At 44.3% G+C, this 10,894-nt stretch overlaps 1 non-coding gene across 1 annotated transcript; it reads right to left on the reverse strand.

Annotated features, from left to right (window-relative positions):
- Positions 1 to 1,201: 1,201 nt before the first annotated feature.
- Positions 1,202 to 1,273, reverse strand: TRNAH-GUG (transfer RNA histidin (anticodon GUG)). Its single transcript has one exon. It is a non-coding gene; the product is annotated as a tRNA-His (tRNA).
- Between the last annotated feature and the right edge of the window lie 9,621 nt (positions 1,274 to 10,894).

A 10,894-nucleotide genomic window follows, 5' to 3' on the forward strand; every position in this document is an offset into this window, starting at 1 on the left:
ATTTAGGTCTACCTAGTAAGCTGCTCGCTGCCCTTTATTCCTGTTTTGTCTTCAAGTACTACAGTGAATATTGTGTTTGATTTACACTTCACTCTCTTGACCGCATAACCGTAGATGTGCAAAAGGCTTTGCGCGCCCAGCGCTTAACTAGAATGCAAAACAGGTGAAATGTTTATTCCCCTGACAGTCACAGAATAGTCAAGAGAGAGGAGCGGCAGGGTCGAAATCTGTTCAATTCAACTTGACGAACATTATGCGCCTGTTGATCACATAACATAAGCTCGTGAACATGGCCGCGGTAGCTATGCAATCGCTATTCCCCAAATGCAATACATTTCTACGTATCTTCAGAACGAACACTCTGTAAACGCGTAGTGAAGACTAACACAAAATATTTGCGCTAAACATTAAAACTGGCGTACCACTATGGCTCACCGTGTATAAGCAGCCAACACATTCCAAAAGCAAAACTGTTCCTATGGACAATGGTGTCTCTCAGGAAAAGTAATGAACGCATGGTCCGAGCTTATTATCAGCTACTGTGGACGTTGCTCTTCGATATACGAACAGGAACTTTGCGCTCATTTTTCCCTAATAAAGTAAACCTTCACTATCAGCATAATTCATAATGCGCGCTTGAAGAAACGTTTTCGATTGTCTCTCTGTTTCTGCAATAGATGGCGCTTTGATACCAACCGTTAACCGTTCGTGGGAAAAGTACGTTGGATATTTGCTTTTTTTGTCAACGCTGACGTGCCTCTTGACTGCTCTAAGAACTACTAAGCTAACCTAGTTGCTGAAACTTTATGAACATTCATAACGCCATTTTCTTGCTCTAGAATAATAGTGATACCCTGGCGTTCCATGCTTTCAGCACCGTCAAAGGGATGAAAGTTGTTCAAAGAAATCATCCGTTGTTGCGGCAGCCGTTCACGTTCACTACATTGTTGAAACCAGATGGCTAAACAGCACTACTCAAACTTCGCTAAATTTGTAATTCCCGCCTAACCTGCATATTTATCTGCTATTGGTGCATAAGAAAAAGGAAAAAGAAATACCTACGGAAGTACCTGTTTTCGGAACATGCTGCTTGTCGATCTACTTAAATCTTTTATGCCCGTGAAAAAGCGTGCGCCTTACCAAAACGCAAACCTCAAACAAGCACTACTTTCGTTTTGAGGAAAGCGAAAAAAAAAAATACTGCCGTGACCAGGATTCGAACCTGGGTTATTGCGGCCACAACGCAAGGTACTAACCACTATACGATCACGGCCACCCCACCGGGACGGTGACTGCAGAGTTATCTGATTGGTGGAAACTGGAGCACTGGGCATATTCCGTCACACCAGCACGTTTTATACAGACACACCATTATGTTTCTTTGAGACCGTCTTCATTCCACTAGCGGTTATTTCCGCTTCACTCAACTTTTCCATCGAATACTTTCAAAGTCCTTTCACGAAATGCTTGCTGCTATGAGAAATTCGAAGAGGGCCCGGTCGAAAGAGTAGAGGCCAAGGACTTGCGCGCTCGAGATAGGTCATTTCTCCCGGGCGTGTTTTTAACACACTAAACTCTGTATTTTGATTGTGTTTTCATTTTACTTTAATCAGAACCTTTATGCTGTACTTCCAGCCTGCACCACCTCAACACAGCTGTCTTCATCGAATATCAGTAATGGTGTTTTTCGCCTCGAGTTGAGACATTAAGTTCAATATGGCGAATCAGTTCTGCCGAATCCCCAAAGGTGCAGTGCAGGAAGTATTAGGAAAGGGAAAATTTGTCATTCACCCGAATGTAGCACCAACCTACAACAGAAACCCACACGGTTTTCTCAGAAATAACGCTTCGCAGTTAAGGAAAAATTCGTCCTGCTCCGGAATATGTTCAACTTTCATAAGTTCAAGACGAGCGAAAGCTCTGCCGTGACCTACTTCATTTGTATTTGATCGCTCTTGCCGCTCAAAAAGATTTCCATTGCACAGAATACTCTGTCATGCTATGATCATGGTGTAATATTAAGAAGGACAGAAAATACAAATTTGACGATATTGAGGACGTCTGGGCAGCATTAGGTTGTTGGCCCCGAGTGCATCAATCATTGGCATTTTTTAAGCGCAGAAAAAAAGGCAAAGCTGGCGCATTGACGATTGACGCGCAAGTCACATAGCGATAATTTGTTTCGTTCATGCTAGAGTAAGTCAGTTTCACCACAATAATCCTTCCTTTCGGCAGCTAGGGCTTTCAGACATTATGGGACATTGCACAACCTTCGGAATCACCTCAGGGCTACAAAGCTCTACATTCGGAATAGGTCCAAGTCGCAACGCATCAAGCTTTCCTCATTTATCGCCGAACTATACAATAAATGATCGGTCGGGACACCTTTGTTGTCACTGTGTAGAAGTCAATTCCGTCGCTATCACCAAAAGCATATTCGTCGTCGTGCCGTAGCTCCAACGTTGTCGTCACCCTGATCATTGCGTCTCACACACAATCGCTCGCAAGCACAGGGGTGCCTAGATGCGCGCGCACGCGCATCGAGGTACCGCAGCATTCACGGAGGTGCTGCACCTTCCAGTAACACTTCGCGGAATTCCGAGCGTTGCTGGATAGCCAACTACCTGCAAAATGCGTCGCGTAAGATGTATTTTTGCAGTGTGGAGGCTCTGCGAATATTTTCATCAACACAACTGAACTGCCCAAGTCACACGAGAAAGCATGGTTGCACGTGCACTTTTGACCGGCCATCTTTTCGATGCCGCGTGAAGCCTGAGCGGCTCATACACGTTGCACGCCTTTCATGCACGAGTCACTTGCGCACAACAACCGCTTACCAAAACCTTCTATGCTGTTATTCTATTCAGCAGGATGTCCCACCTCCACGGCCAGCATTAAGTTAGGTAATTCAGGGCAAAATTTTCTTTGTGTAGACTCCTCGATCGGGGCGCACTGTTTACGACCAGATCGTCAAAATTAATGCGGCGCCTGCGGTGTGCTTCGAAAGGTTGTGAAAATAATAATGATGATGATTCATATTTTGCTCGTCTCACAGGTGCCTAACTGGCACAGGGTGATAAAGAAGTTTGAGCTTTTAAGGTATACCAACCACACCAAGTACACGCAATTTTTCCTGAAACGTGAAAGCCCACAGTCCAAGCCTTGTAAAGTTCTCGCAGTGCACGTCGTTTACTAGACTGTAACTAACAAAATACTTTGTATCTTTTCGTGACATCTTTCAGCTGTTGCGATGAAAGGTTGTTATTATTCTTAAAGGGACACTAAAGCGAAACAATAAATCAGTTTAGACTAATGAAGCATTGTTTGAGAACCCTTCAGGCAGTCATTTAAAAAAATTTCTTTCATTATTAGATGAGAAAATGAAGGTCTAAGTATCAGTATTTGAATTTCGCGCCGAAACCACAGCGCCGGTACGTCAGCGTGACGTCAGGGATCCCAAAGTATGTTTTCGCATTTGGGCCGCGTTGGCTGCATAAAGGTTCCCGAAACTTGGTATGTTTATATTTGGTTCCTTTTGAACACAATATAGTCAATCTGCACCGCTATATATAATAGGTAGGCCCTAGAAGATGCCATCAAAATCCAAGACGTCACAGCCCCCAGCTGCGGGAACTTAAGTAGGCGTAGATACCCGTATTTCGTTCTTGCGCTTTTTCTGGCTTACCAAACGTCTTATCGTTGTAAGAGTGGTGTTTTTGATGTTGTAGAACTGTAATTTATTGATGCAGAGGAAATCATTTTTCGCTTTAGTGTCCCTTTAAACATCATTTATATGTCATCATGCAGTTCGCACGTTCAATATCTCACCTTTTGTATCCTTTCCAGAGTATATAAAGCTGTGCTTGTTAACCTGCAACATGTGGAGCCACGATTCTTGAATAGAACTCAAAGAGGCCTGCAGCAACCCCTTCAATTGATAACTGTCGTCAACAAAAGTAGCTAACAAGGCGTTATAGCAAGGCATCTGAAGTGACCCTGTATCATTACGAAGCTAGATTCTACTCAATGAATGAGACAAAATTAAACCTTATGAACAAAAATCACGCATGACCAATATTTATTATCCATACAATGAGATAAACACTATCGCTTTACAATTTAATGAACCCGTTCAAGAGCATGCAGAGCACCCAAAACCGCACTTCTAGTTTGTTCAAAGTTATATGACTCTATCTTGAAGTCACTTCCGTGCGTGTATGTTTCGTAAAAAAGATATAAGCAGGTATTAAAAGAGGCATCTGAGTGTCATACAAGCCATTATAAGCTTCCCTTATGGCTAAATGATTGAAAACTACTAATACTGACATGTTAAAACACTAATGTTGCATTCAAACATGTTCTAGCAGCGAGTGGACTTGCCTAAAATTTACCTATTTCTTAGCTCTAATGAGAAAATACTTGAGATTTAGCTCTAAACAACGCTCCACAGAGGGCTCTATTATATCAATAAAGATATACATTTACTTATTTACGTATAATTAAATATACTTTAAAAGCACAGCACGGGAAGGACTGGGAAAAACATTAATACAATTCAGTAAATTAAAGAAAGTATTACAGACAGCCGTAGGTATCGCGTACAGCAATCTTGAATGCTTGCTATCAGTGATGGAGCCTGTGGCAGAAGGAAGAGCGCCTGTTTCATGCTGGTTTTCGAGATGAAAGAGTCCTTATGTAAGATGTTCCCGCATGATATCACTGCTATACCGCTTAAACGCATGATTTGACACAATTTAGGCTTGCATGGTGCAATAAAACATTTTTAAGGAGCGAGCTGTGACGGTATATTTTATGAAATAGACGCGACAGCATTTACAGCGTAATGACAGGATGGCCAAAGAAGGCAGGGATATGCTTCCCTGATGAGCTACCGGTATAAGGACAGGGCCAGAAAAAAAACGTGTAATGAGCACGAGTTTTGGTGGATTCAAGGCCGACGATAAGTATTTGACTGGAATCTGAAATGGTCAGTCAGGTCACTATTTTTTTTAAGCGAAAGCGTAAGGCAGGACTCTACTGGCCTACATGGGAAAGGATATATCAACTTTACCACAACTGCCACCCGACATTTCAATGTGGGATAACATTGCTGTCGTTGACACAACGCCAATGCCCCGAAACATGGGCGCCCAACATGCGCACCGCCGGGCAGCATTCGCTGCGCGTCATGCGCAGAGATTGGCAGACGCACCGCCAAACCATGGACAAGTGTACATGGCGCAGTTTTCGACCCAGGACCATCGAGGGAGCAGTCGCCTACCACGTAGTGGGTTCTTGTGCGACACATTCTACCTTTACAACTGCTGATGCCGACGACCCAACGGAACTTGAACTCCGCGCAATAGTCTGGGCATTAGACCTCCAGGTCAAACAGGCCTTCAGGCGTGCGGAGGCCCACGAGGTCACTGCAACATTTCATTGGATCCCTGATCACCAGGGCATCGAGGTAAATGAGAGAGCCCACGAGGTGGCGCGCGCCCTTCTTTCCAACCGCGTCGTCTCCCGGGATCCTTCAGAAACCCTCACAACCAGCAAAAGTAGCACGACAAATGGAGCCCCGTATGACCCAGACAGAGCTCTGAGAGCAGCAGCGAGCCGACACAAGAAGGAACTCCGTGCGAGTGTGCCCTCAGAACCAGACCCACTTCCCGCGGGTCTTCCCAGGTCGGGACAGGTGCTGCTGCATAGGCTCCGTTCCGGCTTCCTCCTCACACCGGATGTGCTGGAGCGGTGGCGGCAGTACCGGCCACGCCGGGAAAGACACCCTCCATCTCCCTCTCCCAACTCCCTTCCATCGCAGGAACCCGGCCCTCCCACAGCCAACCAAGAAGCACCCCAGGCGCCGCACAGGTGCCCTGACTGTGACATGGTCACGAGGCCATCCGCAGCCCATCTGTTTTGGGAGTGCCAGCGACACGCTCAGCTGCGAAGCGACCACATGAGGGCGGTGCGAGTGTCGCCGTACGGGGAGTGGATTTGGTCAGCAACGGGCTCGATGGATTTCGACAGGGAACAAACGCGAGTTAATGATATCTTAGTTGAAATCAAGAAAAAGAAATGGACATAGGTAGGACACGTAATGAGGAGGGAAGATAACCGATGGTCATTAAGAGTTACGGAATGGATTCCAAGGGAAGGAAAGCGTAGCAGAGGGCGGCAGAAAGTTAGGTGGGCGGATGAAATTAAGAAGTTTGCAGGGACAACATGGCCACAATTAGCACATGACCGGAGTAGTTGGAGAAGTATGGGAGAGGCCTTTGCCCTGCAGTGGGCATAAACAGGCTGATGATGATGATCCTGAACTCGCTCTTGGCTTTCGCCAAGGACGCCCAGCTCCTAGGATGGCTCTGAATACGCCTCCCGCCTCCTCTTCCTATTCCCCATTATAGGCCTTCGAGCCATCCCTCAATAAATACATCTTGTCATCGTCATGCCAAAGCGTCAAACAGCCCATTGTGCTAAAAAGCCGGCGTCTGTCGTATGTAGCAGCGAAACGGCGCCTGAACTCGCTTAGCCATTCGCTGCGACGCGACGCCACGAGCGAGCCTCGACGAAGCAAAGCGGGCGAAAGGGAACACTTGCTGCGGCGATAACGCACCAGGCTTTCCGTCAGGGGAGAGGGCTTCGCCTCATTGGTGTCATGCGGCGTTGGTACCGCAGGCTGCTGCTGCTTGCTGGCTCAGGCAGCACATACCGCTATGGTACATTACTCGCACCGCAAAACTCGAAGAACCGCTCAGTGCCTTTCAGTTGGACATTAATGCTGCATTCACAACTCATATGAAGCGCTTAGGTGTCTTTGGATTTTTGTACTTCCTCGTAGATGTATATTCCCTCATTGAAAATGGCTATCGTAAATTTATACGTTTGCCCTTGGTGGTATATGTATATTCAAGTTTAATATGGACAAGTGTATTTTATAGTAGAGGTATAGTTTGCGAGACGACAGCTCTCGAGAAAAATAACGGCGTGAATATAAGCAAGCATGTGTTTAGTGTTATGGGAGACGTAGTCAATATCCGCATGTCAAGAAAGATAGAGATAAGGACGCCGAAAGGTATTCGTTTGAACTAATGGAATGCGATGTTAGGCCATTAAGAAAACAGATTACTTTATGGTAGTATTGTCACGGTGAGACGCCCGCAATCATTTGCACTTCTTACATTCGGACACCCATGAGCCCTGTTTATTTATTTATTTATTAAGGAGTTACCGCAAGGCATATGCGCCAAAATATTAGCAAAAGGGTGTCAAATAGCCGCATACATCCCTGTTTGATGCTGGTACGGTAGCAAAGAGTTAGCGCACTTGTCCGTTATCTGGCGAGTAAAGGCATCTGGAACATTTGGCTTTAGTCTGGCCAAGGCCCCTGTGCATCTAGTGCCTAATATCTTCAGTGCCACAGCACAGCCACAAAAGATTATGAATGTCACGCGTACACACATGAAGACGTTTCATTAAAATCTGCTTCAAGTTCATAGGCATAAGCGAAGTTATACAAATTATAGTATATTACAGTTATCTACCAATGTTTGATGCGTGAGAAATCAATAAAATCGGGTCATTCATTTATATGAATACGGAAAACCAAGCGTCCAAATACAGATCATTAAGGAACGCCGGACAAGACAACCAATAAGCTGTGTTAGCGGTAATGTATGGGTGAGATTGGAAAAATCATATTTAACACAGAAAAACAACACTACTCTCAATGTTAACTTACGAAGTTTTAAGAGAAGAATTTTATATGAGACCAAGTTGAATAGTCTTGCGAAGTCGAGGAATACGTAACCAGTGCCAAGTTTAGGATGAAATGGCTTAAAAGAACATTTGTAAAATAGAGTAGCTGCGTTTCCCAAAACAAAAACGTTTTTTTCTAAATACATTTTAGCAGCTGATAAATACTGAGCTGTCATAATGTAAAAATGAGCTCTCTCTCTCACAAATTAAGTTAGGTGAGAGCATATCGCGTGCTTTAAGATCTCACATCGATTGATTGTGAGCTATTTTTCTCCATATTATGCTCGCTACCTGATTCGGGGGCGAGAATTACCTTTGCTACATTCCAGTCGCCGGGTAGAGCAGCACACTATAGAGATCGCGCAGAAGTCTGAGAAGCAACAGCACGTGAATACACTTCGGTTATTTTCACTATCTCTAAAGTAAACAACTATAGGAGACATTACTTCCACTCCAAATAAAACTCTGCATTGGTCAACCTTTTAGATGTTTCAGGATTTATGCAATCGAACTCATCACGATTCGAAGTGCTGTGCTGGTCAACACATCTGGAGACCTTTCGCGGCGAAAAAAAAAGGGAAAAGGTTACCCGCATTTCGCCATCAGTTCTCATGCACCCCAGTAGTGAAAACTCCATTTGGGACAAATATTGCCAGCACTCCACTATTGCTTACGCACCTTCATGAGGTTCATAACACCGTCAAGGACAAAGTCGTTAGAGTCTGCTCAAACAGCCATGTGTGGCTATAGCCACATTCCCGTCGATCGTTTGGTAGATTCACAATTGCGCTTTTTTTTTTCTTCTTACAGCCGAAGCCGTTCATCGTTGCCCTTTCTCCTTCCTCACGTCCGACACGACACATTGCAAGGGACGTTACAGACGTTGCCTCCGCACTTGCATCTAAGGTTGCAGGGCATCAGCCGTTCCAAATCACGATTCACGTCTTACGCGCCGCCGACGTCAATGGGGCAGGAGGCGTACGTGTCTTGGCTGGTTACCAGACGACTTGCCATCTGTTTACCAGATGTGAAGTCATCGCGAAATCAATAGATCAAGGCCCACTATGCCGAGGAATGAAGCCACTGAGGTGGAAAAGGAAGCTGGTGCTGTCGTGGAGAAATGAAATTCAGAGCAGGGGGTAACGAAACTGGAACAACATGCCTGAGTTAAAGAGAGATATTTTCTTTCTTTTACTTGCGAGTTTTTCTACAGTCGTACAATACGCCAATTGGACAGAATGAATGGCATCCCTCTGAAAATTCCGCCAACAAATCCTCCGCTTTATTCATCTAAAAAAAAAACAAATGAAACAATCGAACTTTTTCATGTAGAATGTACGGCTTTCCGTTCTCCCGTTCGCATTTCATTTCTCCTCGATAGTAAATAAAACGCTTAAGACAAGCGCTCCCCCGCAGAAGTCAAGCAACCTTTGATATTCTTACATAGGATGCCATGTACCATCCTTCGCTGAAGTACTTGTTTGTGAGCGTTGTGTTTTATTCTATTATGTTATTATTATTTTTTTACCTGCGACTAACCCTCTGTATCCAGACTCTGAGGCCATGTTACTTTAAATGGCGGCGGAGTTGCGGTGTCGTGCTGCCTCAAATTTTTGGCGACTAATGGGGTCGAAAGAAAGGGAGGAGTTATTTTTTTGTATATAACGCGCGAGCCTCTAAACTTATCGAGCAGTGGAGAGGGGTGGGGGGCTCGTAACTATAGTGTACGCAGTTATTCAGTTAACGGGATCAGTGTTATTGGAGTCCCATGATATTTGACTGAGATGCGGTCAGTGTGACCTCAAAGCAAGCAGTTCGCCCATAATGCTTAAATTTGTGCGATTCTTGCTATCGAGCTGAAAAATTCGTCAGCTTTGTCTTTTTCGCGAACTCTACACACGTTCCCCATTCTACTCGAAAGAGTTCTGCTGTGCCTCGCCCGTTCCTCTCCCCGCCTTCTCAGTTCTCTCAGCACGCAACGCCTGCATGGATCTGCGAAGGCTTTTCATTAATTGTTCCTACCATCTGTGATTGAATCATGGAAGCGTTTGCTTACTCATTCTGTCGGTGGACCCGATGCTAAAGGATTCAGAGTCTTGTTAATGAAACACGTAGCATACTGAGACCTTGTAACTCCCTCTTCATTCGTTATATTTATTGAAGAAAATTTACTTCATTTTCTACTGGTTCGTTTTTTACTTTCTTTTTGGTTGATTTACTTCTCAGAGTTTGTTTATCTGAGTCTATCGTCTGATGTAATAACATACAAAAACTTCACCCATGAATGTCAATATATTCGAACAATGCTCCCATATAATACCCCGCAAATAGTGTTTGTGGGTGTAATAAGTTATTATTATTATTATTATTATTATTATTATTATTATTATTATTATTATTATTATTATTATTATTATTATTGTGGCGCTTGGTGCGCTTTAAATCTGTAATTTGGAAAGAAAAATGGCTTGAAGCGCGGGGAAAACTGAAGAAACTACGTGAAAGTGCATCGTTTCCAAAGATCTACTTCAATGATAACTTGACCACAGTTAACCGTGATCTCTTCTGGAAAGCGAGAACGAAGGCAAAGGAGGAGGGTTATCGGTCTTGTTGGACGAAAGGAGGCAAGATCTTCGTGAAAAAGAATGAAACAGCGTCTCTTGTTCGAATTGGTAAACAAGCAGACCTGGAAAACATTGCTTAGCCAACATGTCTTTTTTATTCAGTGAACTACCGGACTTCAGTTCATTTAAACAAGAATTTCCGTGCAGTTCTGATGAAGATTTTACCATTGTGAGCGTTAATATTCCAAGTCTGCGTAAATACAGGGACGAATTTAAAGTTCTGGCTTAATCGGCAGTTAACTTTGTGATTACAGAAATCAATGTTTCCCGGGCTTGACTTGATACGTTTACCTTGCAGGGCTTTTCCGCACATTTTGTCACACTAAGTGGGCGTCGTGGCGGAGGCATCGCTCTCTATGTAAACGACAACTGCGAAGTTTCTTCTGTTGATGCTTCTTTTGTGCATGCCGAATCTATGATGATCAAAGTTTGTAAGAGGTCATTTTCTGTCCATATCTTATCGATTTCTCGACCTCCCTCATGCAGCCTTTCACGGTTTCTTGTTGAGC

Source organism: Dermacentor variabilis, chromosome 2 (genome assembly GCF_050947875.1).
Source record: "Dermacentor variabilis isolate Ectoservices chromosome 2, ASM5094787v1, whole genome shotgun sequence".
NCBI lineage: Eukaryota > Metazoa > Arthropoda > Arachnida > Ixodida > Ixodidae > Dermacentor > Dermacentor variabilis.